We start from the raw sequence: 19,621 nt of genomic DNA, 5'->3' as shown, positions 1-19,621 counted from the left end.
GATGGGGTCTAAGAGACACGTTGATGATTTAGATGAAGAAATCACTGCGGTCAGTTCTTGAAGAGAAATTGGGGAGAAGCAATCTAAATATATATTAGGTCTTACAGCTGTGTTTGAGGTTAGATAGGTACTATCTGAGGACAGGAGGTCATGAATTTTGCCTCTAATAGTTAGAATTTTGTCATTAAAAAAGCTCATAAAATCATTACTGCTAAGGGCTAAAGGAATACAAGGCTCAACAGAGAATAGAATAGAATAGAGAATTACAGATGTGGTGAGGTTTGCTAGCAATGTTTTTGCAATAATGAATTAACTTAGTTATCTTATAGTTTGAGATATGTTGTTTGCTGCAGAGCATAGTAATTTATGTGAGTAAATAAACATATTCCTTTTACTCCCTATTATGCTCATAAGTTATATGAAACTTCCCCAGGAGCACTGTTAAAGTATTTTGGAGGAGGCACTGGCTCAGCCCAGGGGCAGTCCACCTCCTCAGGCTCAGCCAAGGATAATGAATCAGGTGAGGGAAAAACTGTCACCATATTTAATTTCTAGTCAAATTATCTCATTAAGATATACTAATATAAGATATAATCATATGACATGTTTTTCATCTTAGGTCCATCTCCATCCTCTGCTCCATCCACTGTGCCCACTGTCCCCTCTGTGTCTGCTGCAACCTCAGCTCTACCTGGTAAGTTAACAACTAAACAGCCTTTGTAATTGCTCAGTGTACTGCAGAACATTCTGAGATTAATAATTTTTAATATAAGATATAATCATATGAAAAGGGACATGTTTTTAGACAAATGTGTATTATTTCAAAACTTCTCAAGCAATTTTGAGTTGTTCCACTGGCAGATTGTTTTCTTATTACAAGCTATAGCTGTACTATTCTTCTTAGAAAATAAGCAGCATAATTTTCAAGTGTAATATGACATCTAACACGACTAGCTTTTGTTGTTGTTTTTTAATCTTAGGTCCATCTCCATCCTTGCTCCATCCACTGTGCCCACTGCCCCCTCTGTGTTGCAGTTTATTTAAAACAAAAAATAATAAAGCAGATGTGTTTACAGCAAATGATTGGTTTATGTTGTTACTTTTAGTTGGCCTAGATGACTTTTAGTATCCCACTTAGTATTATATCACTTTCAATACTAAGTGTAAATCAACCCCAGGCTGCTCTTGTAGCTGAATTTGCTACCATTTCAGATTAAAAACCATAGATGGGTAAAACATGCCGGGCTGCTCTTTGAGGTTTTATGTATTGATTCTCTGTGTGGCCAGTTGGGGGAGTTGCTGACTTTGCCAAATATTAACTGAAAGATTTTTCAGCAAGTTTGCAAATCTGTTGTCTGCTTCCATGGCCTTAATCACTGTGGAATACAATCTAACTACAACATAAAGTTCTCACATAGTTATACAAGTGTATCCATAATGACAGAGTAGAACATGAAATAACTTATAGTAGGTGTGTGAATGATCAGTAATCAGTATTATTGGCAGTAATAGAAGGCCCCAAAATCAAATTTTGCTTCGGGCCCCATGGAGGCTTGGGCCGGCCCTGTGGAAAAGACATATGATAATTGAATGGCACTGTTACGTAACTGAAAATATAGTCTTTCTGGGCCCAATGGCATCACATGACAGACCCAAAAGTTGGAGTTACACAGTTCAGGCTGTTGTCATACACTGTACATTTTTCTACAAAAAGTAATGCACCAAAATTCCTATATACCACATAATGATGAGCCAGTAATCCACGTGTTTGGCATGGCTGCAATCATGTGACCAATGGGCTGATGGGCGTAAAGAATAAAGAAGGTAAGGTCGGAGGTTGGAGTTGTGGATTTCCTCATGAGAACTGTGGTCGCAACCGTGTGAACCGTTATTTTCAGGTACATTGTCACCATGTTTCTTTTCTAAACCTAACCAGAGTAGCCTTTATTCCTCCGTAACTCTGTGTTAAGTATGTAACATCATTTGTGGGGTGCTCAGTCATAGGGGATCATATGAACCGTTGTGTGTGCATTTTTGTAGGCTATCGTATGAACTGTTGTATGACGATACATTGCTGTGGTTTGGTCAAATGCTTCAAAGTTCTGTCTGGTTATATTACAGCATTGCCAGAATTTAGTTAGAAAGCTGTGTAATTGTGTAAATAGGCAACTGTTTGCTAACATGTTAGCCATGCTAACATTATAGGTATTTAGGTAAGGTATATCAGGCAGTTTTCATGCACCGTTTGTATGTTTTCCTATTAAAAAACAACAACAACTAATGCACAAAATTTCAAACATATGACGCTCAAGTGAAAGTTCAGTCAGGAAGACAATGCTTTTCATGCTTAGTCTGTAATTTTCCTCATCACCCCATTATTCACTCCTTGCATGCATGCTCGCTCTCTATCTTTGGCTGTCAGGTTCTGGGCTGTCAATTGAGTCATCAGCTGTTCTACAGGTGATCTACAATTAACCAATAGCACAGCGACAAACCTTCTTCATCAGCCTATCATCTCACTGCTCCTCATTTTAAATATGGTTCTTTTTCTGCCCATAGTCCTTTCATGCTGCTGCCATGCGTACCCTCCATCTCCACATCACCACCTACTCTTCTCGGATGCAGCCTCATTTCATCAGTCATCTACCAAGTCATCAGCTACCACCACCTCCACCAGTGTCTAGCGCCATGGCAGGATTTTTCTTGCTGCCGCTCAGATGTCCCACAATCTCAAATAATCTTCCTGTGGTGTCTAAGCACCAAACACTTTGTTAAAATCATATCAGCATAATCCTCTGTTAATCTGTACACCTATATTTCACATTAGATTTCATCTTTATTCCATTCTCCTGTCTCTCCTGACTGAAATCATACGTAATCATGAGCCAGTAATTGGTGTCTAACCCACAAATTTGTGAAGGCTGCATTCTCATGGCCGATGTTGGACGTAAAGAAAGAAGTGGTCCCGTAAGACGTTAGGTTGTGGTGATGGATGGTCACAAAACACAGGATTTTTCCCCAGGAGACAAGTGTTCAGGACAATTTGACAATTTTGAGTCATTTTAAGGTACATTGTCTTTTTGTAATTAATCACTGTAACTTTACTTGCCTAAACCTGTAAACCTCTGTAAATTTACATTATTCGTGGGGTGCTAATTTACAGGGTATCATATGAACAGTTGTGTGCACATTTTTGTAGGATACCAAACAAGCTGCTGAATAAGGATACATTGCATGGTTTTATCACAATGTCAAATTGACTTCAAAGTTCGGCACACTTCCTGGGGGTGTGGTTATGTTACAACATTGCCAGAATTTGGTTAGCAAGCTGTGTAAATGTGTGAATAGGCAAGTATTTGCGAACATGTTAGCCTTATAAACTTCACAGGTACATTACATAAGGTATATCAGGGTGTTCTCATGCACTGTTCATACTTTTGCCTATGAAAAGTAATACACAACAATTCGTACATATTCCACATAATCATGAGCAAGTAATTTATGTATAACCCAAGTATTTGTAAAGGCTGCAATTGCATGACCAATGTGCTGATGAGAATTAAGAAGGAAGCGGTCCCGTTAAACAGTAGCATGAGGTGGTGGATGGATCAAAAAACACGGGACTTTCCACGGGAGACTGGTATTCGGAAGCATGTGAATTTTGAGTCATTTTCAGGTACATCGTCTTTCCCTAAATCTAACTACTGTAGCTTTACTTGCCTAAACCTAAAAACACCCAACCGTGTTTTGTTTCCTAAACCTAGCCTATATAATTTCTAAGTATGTTACTTACATCAAGGACATAACATCATTTGTTGGGTAGTTATTCATAAGATATCATATGACCATTGTGTGTGCATTTTTGTAGGATAACATACAACAGACCAAAAATTAAATGAATCAAACTTATGGTGAATGCATTTCCTGTAAATTTCTCAAATAATCACATTTTTTGTTATTTTGAAACATTAAAACATCTTACAAGGGTGGCTGTGGCTTAGCAGGTAGAGCAGGCCTTTTACGAATTGTAAGATCAGTAGTTCAATCTCCGGCTCCTCCAGTCCGCATGCATCCTTGAGCAAGATACTGAACCCCAAATTGCTCCCGATGGCTGAAAAAAAAAAAAAGTATAAAAAGAATAGCACCTTAGCCTCTGCCACCAGTGTATGAATGTGTGCGAATGGGTGAATGTGACTCGTAGTGTAAAACAAAAGCGCTTTGAGTGGTCGGATGACTAGAAAGGCGTTATGCAAGTGCAGGTCCATTTACCATTTACAATGAACAGAAGGTTCAAAAATTGCATCACAGTATTGTAGTAAAGACAATGTTATTTCAAGCTGTGATACCAAACACAACAAAACTTGTGTGTCCTAGTGGGACTGTTTGTAGGATAGTCTGCAGTTTGTCCAGCTGTAGCAGTGAATACAGCATGGGCTGATGAGAACAGCCAGTTCTGGTATTTCCTGGTCCCAGGCTTGTCTGCTAAATGTTCTGGCTCTGAGAGTTGGGTGATACTCTGTCATCACCTTGGCAGCAGTCTGTGCTGGCAGCACTCTAGGCATTCAGTGGCTGCTGAGGACATTAGGCTTCCAGACTTGATGACAGAAGAAGATGTTAGGTGTCCAGTAATGAGAACAAACCTAAGACAAATCTAGCAACAGCTCTTGGAGCACAGAAAAATCTTGCTGGTTTGTTCAGGGCACTGCGGGGTTGTGATGGAGCGAGCGTTTGTGTGAGTTTTCCTCTGCTCGGCTCAGTAACAAGGCCATGGAAGCCTCCAAGGGACCAATTTCCTTCTGTTCTGCAGGCCATGTCATGTCTTTGTGTTTAGTTATAGAGGATGAGGAGAAGGAGGAAATGGAGGTGAGATTAGAGTAACTGGTGTACGTGTTAACACCTAGACACCTGTCGCTATTTTATGTCTGCAACAGTCCCTCAAAGATCATTGTTGTTGTTGTTGTTGTTTTAACTCCACTGAGACATTTGTATACTTTAAGCTGAGTGGAAAAAAAGGTTCAGGACAATAACAGAAAATTCTGCAGCGATTTTGTCCTGCTCCTATTGAGTGGACTGCTCCATATTTCACATTACAACATAACCTCCCCCAAAAACTCGCTGTTTTTCTGCCCTTTGGCCAGAGTTGTACATTATTTCCGACCCTCAGCTGGACAGAGCTGTTGAGCTGCAACAGAGATGGTCTCATTATAGAAGTCCACCAAGAGGGTGAATGTAACCCTGAGCCAGACAACTCATTCACCCATCATTACTACAGGTGCTTCTAGATGCAGCAGGAAGGACGGGAGATATTAGGTGCCCAGGGGGGGTTTCACAAACAGGATGTGACTGGCAAGTCAGAGAGCTCCAGCTCTGTTTCCACATACTGAGGTACAGTGTAGGTACACCTCCCTACTCATGTGGCACAATGCGCTTACACTTTGGATGTGAGACATGAAGAAGACATTTCAAAACTCTTATTCAATATCGTGGATTGTTAAATGACAGAAAAGAGAGAAAATAGTGAGGGGTGAAAAGAAGACTGGCCAGACAAAAACGATGGAAAGTATCCAAATCTATGGAGTGAAGTTGAAATAAAACAAAACTCTGCCCTGTGCATCTACTGTGAAACCAAATTAGCTTACCACATTGTTGATTTGCTGAAGTCTTGACGTTGTGCGACAGAGAGCATCCAGTCCACCCAGCGGACCCGACACAAGGTAACATAACATTACATTAACGTTTGCCTTGCTCTGGGCTGCCAGCATCTGGAGCTCCCTGCTCATCCACCGGCAAAAGCCTGCCCAATGACAGGAAACCCGTGGACCCCCTGCTGGTGGATGAGCAGGGAGCTCCTGGTGGCATGGAGGGAAGTCAAACGCTGTACATGTGCACAAACTGCCCAGCCTGCAGTGACACAAACCTGTTTGATAATCATAGATGTTTCCCTTTTAACAACGTAAAATAATATGGTTTCTGGTTTGGCTTTCACAAACTGACTGCAGCATTTTGTTTACTGTGTTTATTTTCCTGAGGAAATTGAGCTAACTCAGGGACATTACCACAGAAAATACAATGCTGCAGTCAATTTGTGAAAGCCTGAGCTTCATTTGTGTTATTATTATGATAGTCACACACACACATACACAAGAATACAAGCACCTACAGTACTCCTCTTATAGCTATAAAATACCCTGTGAGGCAAATTGTGATTTGTGATATTGGGCTTTATAAATAAAATTGACTGATTGATTGATTGATTGATTGGTTGATTGGTTGATTGGTTGATTGATTGAAATGAACAGAATCAGCCAACATGCTTTTTCTTATTTGCACAATGAATAAATATTACATACACTGAAAAGTAATTTATTTCATATCTCCATCTGCTGGTGAGCCGTGTAGGTGTATGCATGCATAATATGTTGTTAATTCCACTACAGAGGAGACTTGATGGTCACTAAAATTAGGTGGGGAAAAAAGGGGATATATCTGTTAATGGCCAAATGAGTCGTAATATATCGGCATACCAGATGTCAGCAAAAAATCTAATATTGTGCATCCCTAGTTTGAGCCTAATTATTGTTACATTTCAGTGCTGTGCACAGACATTTTGCAGGTTAGGTGCTCAAGAGGAAAAAAGGGCATCCCTTCAACATTTTCTTTATTTTATTTTTTCACGTGCAACAAATTGTGCATGTAAGTGCACCCTGCAGGGAGACTTCTATCTGCCAGCACCAGAGGGTTTCTTGAGCTTAAGGCCTGAGTACACACAGAACATTTGTGTGCAGTAATGAGCAGGGAAATGTCTGTCTAACTTACTTATGATGGCATAGATGTTTAAATATAGATACTATATACACCTAACAGCTGCTACACATTTACTTTCTACATTTATCATTTATTTATAACAGACAACAAAGAATGCAATACCACACTGTGCACACTTTAGTAGTCTATAAAGTAAATAATCATTACAATCTACAAATCTTTACACAAAATTGTAAAACACTGTTCTCTGAATAAACAAAATAATACCCAACCAATCTACCCTCCAAACTACAAAGTAGGGCTGTGTTCAGTTGGCTAAGTGTGTTCTCCTCTCTCCTCTCCTCTGCTCTCCTCTCTAAAAGTCACGTGCTAGAAGCTTTAAATATTGTTTAAGAATCCCAGAGAATAGAAATGAGAAGCTCTGCACTCCTCCTTTGCGCCCTTTATGCAGCATATTTCCAAACTGCATGTCATGTTTGTTTAAATAAATTATCACAGATGCAATATGGGAGACAAAAATATTGCTTTGAGTTTAGGTTTAAAGACATTATATCTAAGTGGTGCCTGTCTCTGCTGGCACCGGGCAGTTGGTAAACTGGAATTTGCCAGAGAGTTGGACGGTTTGATTTTATACCAGACTAGCTCACATGTTTCACAACAGTGACAAACAATGCTGAGGCTTAGGGCAATCACTATTGTTACCTGGCTGTCCATGACGGCAGATCATAGAGAGGTGATGCTGCTCAATTTGCATGCAGCAACCACCGGTGAAGTTTTAGAGTGAAGGGCAGGGGCTCAACTCGAATGCAACTGTCGGGCATACAATACACTTTAAACTGAGAATTGATGTCATGGGCCAAATGTATAAACTATAATATAAAATTATTAAAAGAAATTGAAAAAAAAAAGTCTTGCAAGGGCACTTATCTAGACAGAGGGCAAAAGGACAGGTGCTTGAGTTCCACCTGGGGTCTATCTGTGCACACGCCTGTTGCATTTGAAGCAATAAAATGTTGATTTATCTAAAAACGAAACCAATTAGTTGTTCACGTAAGAGGGCTGTTGTATTTTTTCTATTTTTAAAAAAAATAAAGTAAATAGCTCTTTAATGAAGTACAGGTATTTGTCATCCTATAACCTGATTAATCAATGGATTACATGGTAGAATATCTGATTACCAAAATAATCAATACCTGCAGCCCTAGTGGCATTGTAGATCTCAAAATAATTGTTTATGTTACACCCCTGTAAAGGGGGATAATACATGGAAAAACACAGACACGATGTTACTTCAGTCATGTCCAGTGTTGTAATGCATTTTTCAAAATAAAGCACCATTTTTGTTACAGCAACTGTCAAGTCATGTCATGTAACATAGTGTCTGTGTTTTTTCCTTGTATTATCCCCCTTTACAGGGGTGTAACATAAACAATCAAAACAACACAGTTGACAGTGTTAGAAATAAAGCATTGTAGCACAACATATCTTTACAATGGTTTGAGTCAGGATTGACAAACTACCTTTAAATGGACAAACTATAGTCTCCGTATTGAATATGAACTGACATTTTACATCTGCTTCAATTCAAATATAAATAAAAATAACTTTCCATTAGTCATGTCATCACCAAACTAATATCTTGTCAAATGAAAGCTATTAATGTCACTATTTTATCCATAAACACACATATAACAACATGGAAACACGTTTTCTTATTAAATATATCCTCATTAAATGTCCAACACTGCACAGAAACATCACAAATGCACTTCTGAAACAACGTGGCTCGCGCCACCGTGCAGCTAGCAAGAAAACTACGGTGAGTGTAACATTCACGTGTACTGTACTTATTATTAGCTCTCAAAGTTAGTGCAGAGAACAGTGTTTTACTTCCTACTTATCTTCTAACACACAGCAAACATAAATGCATCACAAAACGTATTACAATCATTTTCCTTACCTGTAAAGTGGGATAATACAAGGAAAAACACAGACACGATGTTACTTCAGTCACGTCCAGTGTTGTAATGGACGAACGAAAGCAACGTCTTCCCCTCTACAATTTAGTTCAGATACAAGCAATCAAAACCCGATCAATGATTAGAGAAACAACTTTCAAAGAAATAAACTTGAAGAAAAAGAATCACTGTAGCAAACAATATAAAATAGTAATCAGAATAGCAATAGTAACCAAAAGAGCATCAGGAATTACCTATATTTTAAACACAGATTATCCTTTTTTTAATTTATCACTCTATACTCATTTGTCTGGGAGACCAGAGTAGTAGATAACAGATCACTTAATAAGCAGATCACCATGAATTTCACCTTTATCAGTTTTTACCTTTGATGAATAATGTTTTGTTTTTAACCATGTACTCTCATGAATTAAAAGCATTCTTTTGCTTACTGTTTTTAGCATGTTCACATAAGTATTTTTTAGTGTTTTAACAGCATTTTAACTTAACTGTTACTTTTATAACCATTACATTTACACTTATTTTTTTAAATATGTTTGCCAAATGCCTCTCAAATTAATGTCACACAGATCAGGATAGCAGAACCAACAACACTCTTATAACCCTAATGAAGCTCAGCGTAAGTTCAATCAGGAAGACCTTTCGCGTGCTCACCCTTTGTGTTCACTCTAGTTATCCAATCACACTTTGACACGATCTCTCAGCCAATCAGGATGCCTCTGCAAAATTTTAAATCTGCTCTCTCTTCTGCTGCTGTCAACCATCATTTTAGGCAGAATCTTCACACTAGCAATCGCTCACTTTACCATTTTCTCTGCAGTCTCTTATTGATTGTAACAGCCTTGTGCAATTCCTCAGCAGTGTGCCAAGCAGCCAGTTTCGCTTGTTATTGTCAACGCGCGACTTCTGCCTTCATTTCCTTCTTTAGTCTTGATCTCAGTGTCGTGTACGGATTCAAGATGTGGGCCCAAACTACATGTAACATGACCTGTTAGTTCACGACACGTCACATACGTACACCCGGATTGCCACGCACAGTCCCCGGTTACTCCGGCCAAGCTTTCCATGCACACCTTGCTTCAGTCCCTGGATATACTTCAGCCTCTGCCTCGTCATCGTCCTCATCACCGCAGGCCTCCACATGCAGCCGGCCGGTCTCCACTCGCAGCCGGCGTCCACCCCGAACCAGCACTTCATTCTGCCTCCAGCCTCTCTCCAGCCTCCCTCCAGCCTCTCTCCAGCCTCTCCAGTTTCAATGGGAAAAAATTACCGTAAAACTGTAATAGCGGTGGGCCTCGATTTTCAGTTCATTGGGTGTCATCAAAGTAAGCATATTAAGCAGGCACATTATGCCTTCTGCTCACAATGGTATCTGCTCATTTCAAGATAAGCAACTTTTCCTCTTCGTCTTCATTCATAAAAATACATAAATTCACATGTGTATCATGCCGCTATCTTACCACACTTCCTGTATCATTTCAAACCAAAAGCCCCTCAGCAATTTCTCCGGTGTGGGTTGTGTGGGTTTTACAGGTGACCAAGAATGTACTTCTAGCATAATCAATTAAAAACATCTGGCTTTTCATTCGGAATGAAATAAATCTGAATGAAATCATTCAGAATTAAAGTTTTTCCAGGTAGTTTACATGGGAAATATTCATTCCAAATGAAGGTTTACACAGGAGATCAGTTCAATTGCCTTTATTCGGGTCCGCGCAAGCTTTGGGGCAGGGAAGGTTTCTGATTGGATAGGGGGCGGGGCGGATGTCAAGTGTTTAAGTTTACCGGAAGAAAACATTGTAGTCCTTGTTCCGGATAACAAGATGCTTGATGCCGCCGTTCTTAGTGCTTTTTTCTGGCTTGTTTTGCTTATATTCTTGAAGCAGCAGTACGACAACAACCTTGTTCTGCTAATGCTTCATCTGTTGAGGAGAAGGGAGGTAGAAGGTCAAAGAAGGGAGATCGAAGACTGTGCTTTGGCGAATGAAAACCAGTAAGTGCAACGATTCCGACTGCTCTATCTCAGCCCGTTGCCGCATACCAGTCGCACGCGCTATATACGTCATCGCGCCAGAAGGGCAAGGAAACGAGCATGCGCAGAAAGACCGGAATGAACTTAAAGAGGAATGAGTGTATACAAGTGCAAGAAATTCTCTCATTTGGAATTAGAAAGGGAATATTCCAGCCCCTTACATCGGAACGAATTTTCAATCGCATTGGCCATTTTCATTCCGAATTAGGTGTTTACAAAATCACTTTTAATAGGAATGAACTTTCATTCCGAATGAAAAGGGAATTAAACTGTCCATGTAAACCCACTCATTGTAGCACTTGTATTTACTCGCATTCCTTTTCTTTCAGGAAACACAGTGTAGTTTGCATGCATGTCTACGCACGTGCTCTCACAAAAGCTGTTCATCAGGTGGCAGTTCTTTAAATCTGCTAATATCTGATATCTTGCTTTCTATGAGTTATTGTGTTCAGCTAGCCTCTATGAATAAGTAATTAAATTGATAAACATATATATGTGTATAGGCTAGTTAAAGCAGAATGAACAGCGTACACATTCAGTGAGTCAAGGACAGGAGGCTGCCGTGTGCTGGAAGCCCTCTAAGGTTATTGAGATTGTGATATTGGTATTCATAGACCAACTTCTTATTGAATCAATTTTACTAATTGTTCAGCCCCTCCTGGATTACTCTGTGATTGGGCTACAATGAACTTGTCTGACTAATCCGTAAAGCACTTCGGGTTGCCCTTGGGTTTAAGATGTGCTATAAATAAATCTGCCTTGCCTTTCCAAGACAGCTTCTGATGAGTGTAAAAATATAAAAATATAATAAATAAATACAAATAAAATACCCAAAGGATAAGTCTGGCGGCCTCTATTGCAGTACCATCTTACATCCATCTGTCTGATACGTCATCATTTATCATATGCATAGTAATACAGAAGCAGCCATTGGCATGTCTTGGGCTCCCTCCACAATGGTTGATTAACATGCACATCAAGAAATGGGCAGTAAAGCTCGCATACTGCAGGGCTCCTATTTAGTGAGATTTATTTCACCTAGGAGTGGCGATGTTTCAAGCCACCATTCTGACACACATTGTGGTCATGATGGTTGGGGCTAAATCATCTGGTATGCTCTATTCTGTTCTATTAAAGTAGTCCTTGTGATAGCAGCTCCGTCCTGGTGGCACTCAAGGCTGTTTTCTCAACCCATGTGCTATTTTATAATTGTCATGTTTTCAGTCTGTCTGCAGTTCAGTGGTATGCACACTGATCAGTTCTGGTAATCACAGTTCCCAGCCGTAAATGGTTTAATGTAATTCGAGCTGTCTTTCACAATTATATCCATCACAGATTCACCAATTCTAGGATGTCATCCATGAATCGGTGCCCGGAACGTACCTCAATCTGTGTCATGCAGAGCAGTACACAGGGCAGCCTCTAATCAGCCCGATCTTTTCCCATTGTCACACACTTTAAGGACATATTAACTCATTTGAGCTCAGCAAGTAGCCGTGTGGTCGCCTTCTCATGCACATGGCATCACTGCGCCATAGACGCTCCATTCGTATTTAGCAGTGATCCAGAGCATCATTTGTCGACTGCCTACAGGGGAAATGCAGCCGGTCAGTATACTCTCGAAGATGCCCAGGCAATCTCTAATCCTCTTCGTGACACTCGTCCAGTACAATGGTAGGGCATTTATCATAGGACCAGCTACATCTAATCGGGCAATAATCTTGATCCAGTTATTGTTAAGATAGATGCATCTAGCATTGCATTTCCCAATCAGTGTTGGTAATATATATTAAGGCTGAGCAATATACAGAGGGAGAAAAAAACCATAATTATTTCGGTATCTTCAGTTGCAAGTTAAGCCACGTTTGAGATGTCATAAGCAATTTAAAAAATAAATAAGTGATCAAAATAAAATGCAAAGACAGGGATCTTATCCTGTTTTGAAAACATGCAGCGGCACAATGTTACTCCTCAAACACACTAGTCAGCAGCAGGGTTCCTGTGGAGTGCTGCTAAGTGTGACTGGTTCAAGGCACACCTGAAACATGCATTGGATATGGCTAAGTGGATTTCAAATGCAAGTACACAATCAGCTTCACTATCACTCGTTGCTTTGTCTATTTATGTACAGCACTTTGTTTCAGCTGTGGCTGTTTTAAAGGGCTATATAAATAAAGTTGAGTTGAGTTGAGTTGAGATCACTCGCAGCATTCACTCGCAGCATTCACAGACATAGCCTTGTCTTTACTGGACACATTTTCCCCACAAATGTTTTAGCACAAGCCTATGGCATTTTAAATTGCATAAAGTAGCCTAGCTGCTAGCAGACTCTCCCCTACTCACGCTAAACTAGGGCCAACAGCAACACTTTCATTTCTAAAAATTAAAACCAGTAGCATGGCCATCTGACCTTTTTCAAGCTGTTCTGGTCATCAGCGACCCTATGTCAATCATCATAAATCTCAACTGTCACAATAATTGCCAGGGCAGAATTTTTCCACTATCAGCGGATTAGCAAAGTACTCATCGAGGGTTTTTGGGGGGAGCTAGGTATGGCTCCATTTTAGCACCATTTCATAAATCAAGTTTCTGCTCCCTAAATTCTCACTAAGTCATTTATATAGCTGGTGGTGGTCTTTTGTAGTTTTGTCATCTGCTACCTTCAATCAAATCTCAGTTATGGTTTGTCCTATTGCCCACCTTCATATTCAATGGAGTCACAGTCATGCATCAGCCATTTGCCATTTATGTTTGGTTATCATATTGCTATTGCATCATTGCTGACCTGAAATTTGCTTGCTGTTTTAATTTCCTTGCACTCGTTTATATGATTCCAATTCCGTCTGCCTCAGTTCAGTTTGGATGGCTGTCAATTATCACATGTTCCCACAACACCCATGTTCTACACGAGCTCATGCCGTATGCACAGTCTTCCATGGTCCTCTAACTACATGCTGCATGCACGAACACCCGCTCTTCTGCTAACTGCTCACCTCTATCACTTTATAATCCACAGTCATGCAACATCCATGAATATTTGATTTTTGGTTATCTAATCACAAATTCTATCTGCTGATTCTTTATCTGCTGGTCCTAGGACCTATTCTGCTGTACTCATTTATTCAAGTTGGCCGTGAATTAATGCAATTCTATTGGTTCATTTCCATTTACCTTGCTTGCCTTTATCATGCTGCTCACTCATTTACATGGTCTTCGGGGCCTCACGCAAATGCACAATCACGGTCTGTGGGACCTCAGTGCCGTATGCACTAACAACCTTGGTCTTTGGACCTCATGCAAATGCTCTATCATGGTCTGTGGGACCTCATGCTATATGCACTAACAACCTCGGTCTTCGGACCTCATGCCAATGCTCTATCATGGTCTGTGTGACCGCTCGCTGTATGCTCTAACACCTAAGGTCTTCGGGACTGCCCTCTGAATGCTCTTGTGTGGTCTTCGGGACCTCATAAAAATGCTCCATCGTGGTCTGTGTGACCCCATGCTGTCTGCACCAACACCCAAGGTCTTCGGGACCACCCTCTGAATGCTCATACATGGTCTTCGGGACCCCATGCAACACTTCATTTTTGTCGGTCGTGCGACCATTAATTTCTGTTTGCCATGCGGACTTAATCTTTGTTTGGTTGCTGGACCTTATTTTACTTTCACCATTTTATTGAAGTTGGTCTTCTGACCTTAGTTTCTGTTCGGTCTATGACCCTTTATTTTCATTGGCCTTCTGACCTTTCATTTTGTTCTACTGATGGTCTTTAGGACCCGAGTTTGTGCACCCAGGTGTACGGGACCTCATGCTCATACACGGTAATTTCTTTTCGGTCGTCGGACCATAATTTCTGTTGCTGTCATGCTGAAAATTGCTGACTTTAATTTATGTTTGGTCGCCGGACCTTATTTTGCTTTCATCATTTTATTTGAGTTGGTCTCATGACCTTAATTTCTGTTCGGTCTTATGACCTTCTATTTATGTTTGGTCCTTGTTGACCTTTTATTATTTTCTAAACATATAGGCCCAGGTCACTAGGACCTCGCACCAGTCACGGTAATTTCAGTTTGGTCGTCGGACCCTTAATTTCTGTTGCTGTCATGCTGAAAATTGCTGACTTTAATTTACGTTTGGTCGCCGGTCATATACCAACTATGCACATATCCATTACTTAGTCTTTCACATTTGCTTTATAAGCGTTCTCTAGCTACTAGGGGTGTAACGGTACACAAAAATCTCGGTTCGGTACGTACCTTGGTACACAAGTCCCGGTTCAGTTTTTTTCGTAACAGTAATGAAAAAAATAGACAACTATTAAATATCTTTTACTTATTGGTAACCTTATTAAAACATACCACCACAGCAGTTAACTATTTTTACACAATTTTTGAATGAAACAAATATATATAAAATCCTGCTTTTTCACATTGTTTGAATGAAAATAGGAATATAAAAGTGAAAAATAAAATCCTGCTGTTTTTTTAACACATTTTTGAATGAAAAATATAAATATACATTTCTGCTTTAACAGTTTTACTCAATTAAAATAAAAAGTATAGTGCAGCTGGTCAGCTTTAAAGCCTGCTCAGATTCAGTTTTACTAGGAACTTACTTAGCTTTCCCACTTTGTTAAAGTGCAGTAAACAAAACATGCTTATATCTAAAGTGCAGCTTAAACAATTTTACTCAACTCCAATGGCGTTGGTTATTTCTTTAGCGCGATGGTCAGGGAAACGCTCTTTCTTTTTAAACGACGACGATATCGTAGTTTGCACCAGATTGCTTTTTCTAGTCGTGCCGGTTAACGTTCAAACTCGGGTGGTGTCGCTTTAGATGCGTTAGCATGTTAGACGTGTTTCCAAGTACATACCCGACCGCTGTTCTGCAGTGTCGGCACACTGCTTTTGTCTTGTCAACTTGTTTATTTCCATCTTCGTATTTTACCCTGAAACCAAAGTGTTCCCAAACGGAGGACTTAAGGTTTGCGGGTGGGTCTTCAGGTTCGTCAGGCTCACTTGCCATGTTGTCAAAATGCGAGAATGTGCTGCACAAAGTGAAAGCGGAGATTTACAGTCGGACTCGGTCCGTCACTCAATTATGTCCGTCGGGGAACTAGATATTTTAAATGGTTCGGCTCGCAAAAATGGAATTAAAATAAAACAAAATAAAATAATATCCTACGCCCAATAATTCGGTACAGGGTCGTGCCGAACCGAAAGTCGCGTACTGAACGGTTCGACACAAATACATGTACCGTTACGGTCCTACTAGCTACGCATCTTCTCTTAATTTCTCTTTACTTATTTATTAGAAGCCTATTGCCTGCTGGTAATGTAAAGATCACTTCATAGCAAATAGCCGGTTGTCCCTCTCCCTCCTTACTCTTCTTTTGGGGGGGTTCCCTATTCGACTATGGATTCATCACCCTCCTTAAATCAAACCATCTCTACGGGGTCTAATCGCCAAAGACTTTCCACATTCTTATTCATTTGTTCACGTTAATAAATATTCTTTTACCATAAAAACGTGTCTCTCCTGACTGAAATGAAGCTCAGCGTAAGATCAATCAGGAAGACCTTTCTCATGCTCACCCTTTCACATTTCTCTCCATCCCACTTTTACTACTCCGTCTAATCAGCTGACTATGGGTGTTCACTCCTCTAGTTACCCAATCAAACTTTGCCACGATCTCGCTCAGCCAATCAGGATGCCACTGTAAAATTTTAAATCTGCTCTCTCTTCTGCTGCTGTCAGCCATCATTTTAGGCAGAATCTTCACACCCTCCTCCACCCCGGTTACCTCCAGCCATCGTATCCAGAGTCCAGGACAAGCTCTCTCAAAGACTCATTCCTCTACTCATCCAGATCATCGGCACTTCTTCATCTTCCTCTCATCTCATCTTCACCACCTCTACCACCACCAGCATCTAGACCCCAGGTGGTTCCCTATTTGACTATGGATTCATCACCTCTTTAAATTAAACCATCTCTACGGTGTCTAATTGCCAAAGACTTTCCACATTCTTATTCATTAAATCACATGTTAATAAATATTCTTTTACCATGAAAACGTGTCTCTCCTGATTGAAGTTAGTTTCTGGCCGGGATGCCCAGAGCAGAGAATTCACATGCCAGTTGTCACTGTTCCCTGGGTGACATGGGGAACTGCAAATTCAGTGAAAATTGGCTATTTAACTGAGATTTTGCAGCATGGCTGAAACCAGTACAAGGCAATGTCTGCAAGGCTTGGTGTATTTTAGTTTTTTGAACTCAGCACAATGTGAATCAAGGCAGTGGTATCCCACATTCAGAGGTACAAAATCACCAAGAAATCTTGCCAACAAAAGCAAGTATTTCATAGTTCTGTTCTATGGTAGACTATTACAATAAAGATGTGGGCAAAATTGTTCCTAACCCTAAACAACTGATGTCAGTTCATTTGCCTTGAGCTGTAGGAACCCTGTTATTCAGGCCTGCTGTAACATTTTTGACAGGATGGAAGAATCTATTTAAGATTAACATTAAAAATAACTTCCAAGTTTCAACTAGTAACTATGTAAGTAACTATGCAACCTAAATGTGCTTGGCATCTGTAGTTACATAATATATTCATCATTAAAAAAAATATTAGAAAACACGTAGAGTTCAACACTTAATTGTTGGGGGTCGTTCGCCATTCTGAAGGGTCGACATTCCGAAAATTAATTTCCATTAATCGGAGTGGCGACCCTTCCTCCTTTTTTTTCCGCGGATGCTGTGATGCCCGGTACTCATTGTAGCCCACTCTTATAAGTGTGTATGTAGCCTTTTTAATGACTGTGATATGAGCCGGCAGCAAAAATACCCCAAAAAAGGCCTAGGGCCCAAAGGGTTAATTGGTAAAACATGTTACACTCATCATGTTTCACTGCTGCTAAGGTTTGCCAATAGACAGGACATTAATGTCAAACTGCCTGACCCTGGCTCCTGGTTTACACTATCCGAGTTGACTTGACCTAACGTTATGGCCGCATCGGTGTTAGCTTAGCACCGTCGGTACAGTAACGTTTAAGTGTTGGCTTTATGTCGAGGGGAAATAGGTAGCCTGGGTAGCCTATTAGAGCAAGATAAAAACGTCTCGTGAGATTTGAGTTGTTGCATGAAGTTACTGCTGGACTTACCTTACAAACTCAAGGAGTTACTCTGTTTGGAGTAGTCATGGCTGAATTTTTAACCAATTTTGGCCAACTGGATCTGGATGAGCCATTTGAATTTGATGACCGCCCGTATTTATTTGAACACGGAATACACACGGACGCAGAGCTCATTGAAATTGAAGAGGAGAGAGAGGGAGCAGTGTTACTTCGGTAGCACATACACTAAAATTGCAACAGGCAGAGGAACATGTCCGAATCCAGCTAAAGGTAATCACGTTCATTTCTCCTTTCCGTTATGTTGTCGGATAATTATACTAACAATTCAAGCCTATCTGTGTGAAAAAAATGCACTTTAAGTGGACGTATTTTGAAGAAGGAGTGCCCTATTATTTAATATAGTGCACGCTCACAGGCTGCAGGCAGGTCAGCCCTAGCTTCGTACTGGAGAAATGTCAAATATTGAACATCCTTTCACTCATTTAGACAAAAGTTAGTCTGAGTAGGTGGAAGTTCGCTGCAAAGATCAGCCTCTCATTGGGCGGAATGAGCCACCCGCTGAAGTCCCGCCCTACCACCTCCGGTTGCAGTTTTCAACACGTCCTTTACTAACTCTTACGGTGTTTGATCTTATGGGGATGTAGCCATTTTTCTGCCATGGTTCGCGTCCTGTAGGCGATATTTTTGTGGGCGTGTTACACCAAAACCTGTTTCCCCCCGGCAATATTTTTGCAAGCGCACCGTTGCTGTGGCACCGCCAACAACGATTGTGATTGGTTGAAAGAAATACAAGCAGCCGGGGCGTTTTTTTCTCCAATCTTAAAGTGAGAGTCGGCCCAGCCAGACCTTTCTTTTCTTGAGAAAGGTCTGGTGAGCGAGACTAGACAAAAGTAGATCGGGCCCAGGTTGAAAAAAACATTAGTTCCCCTTTAGTGTTCAAACCAAATATTTTTTGAGGATATATTTTTGAGGAAAATGAGGCAAGTAATTTTCTTCCAAGAGCAGCTTGAAATATTTATTTGTGAGATTAGTGATTTTGTTTTTTGAAATTATAGTGAATTTTTTGTTGTGCTATATGGCTTGACCTATGGGGTGCCGTCTGTAAAGTGGCTCACGCTGAAAATAACATCAACATTTTGCCACATTTAGCGTCAATGTTTAAAAAAGTGTTTTTTAACGTCACCTTTTACCACATTTACAGCAATATTTGTTAACTTAGAAATATATTAAATAGTTAAATCTAAATATTAAATGTGGCACCTAAATGTTAAATCTAAATATTAAATCTAAATGTAAATATTAAATCTGAATGCTAAATCTAAATCTAAATATTAAATCTAAATCTAAATGTTAAATCTAAATGCTAAATCTAAATGTTAAATGTTAAATCTAAATGTTCTGAATGAAACTAAATATTTAGCTAATATGCAAATTCACACTGCCGGTCACCGGAAGTACCAAAATAAAAGCTCAAGATGGTCAGACTGTGTTTATAGAATCAAATAACGAATCAAATAACGAATTAAAACCAACTTATCAATCAATCAATCAATCAATCAATCAATCAATCAATCAATTTTATTCATAAAGCCCAATATCACAAATCACAATTTGCCTCACAGGGCTTTACAGCATACAACATCCCTCTGTCCTTTGGACCCTCACAGCGGATAAGGAAAAACTCCCCAAAAAAAACCCTTTAACG

The 19,621-nt window shown here is 40.0% G+C and overlaps 1 pseudogene; it reads right to left on the bottom strand.

Annotated features, from left to right (window-relative positions):
* LOC126391649 (uncharacterized) overlaps positions 1 to 9,941 on the bottom strand; it is a 31,948-nt pseudogene extending 22,007 nt beyond the window's left edge.
* Positions 9,942 to 19,621: the final 9,680 nt, after the last annotated feature.

This window comes from Epinephelus moara, chromosome 6 (assembly GCF_006386435.1).
Source record: "Epinephelus moara isolate mb chromosome 6, YSFRI_EMoa_1.0, whole genome shotgun sequence".
Classification (NCBI taxonomy): domain Eukaryota; kingdom Metazoa; phylum Chordata; class Actinopteri; order Perciformes; family Serranidae; genus Epinephelus; species Epinephelus moara.
Note: the sequence above shows the minus strand (reverse complement) of the source record. Positions and strands in the feature narration are given on the sequence as shown.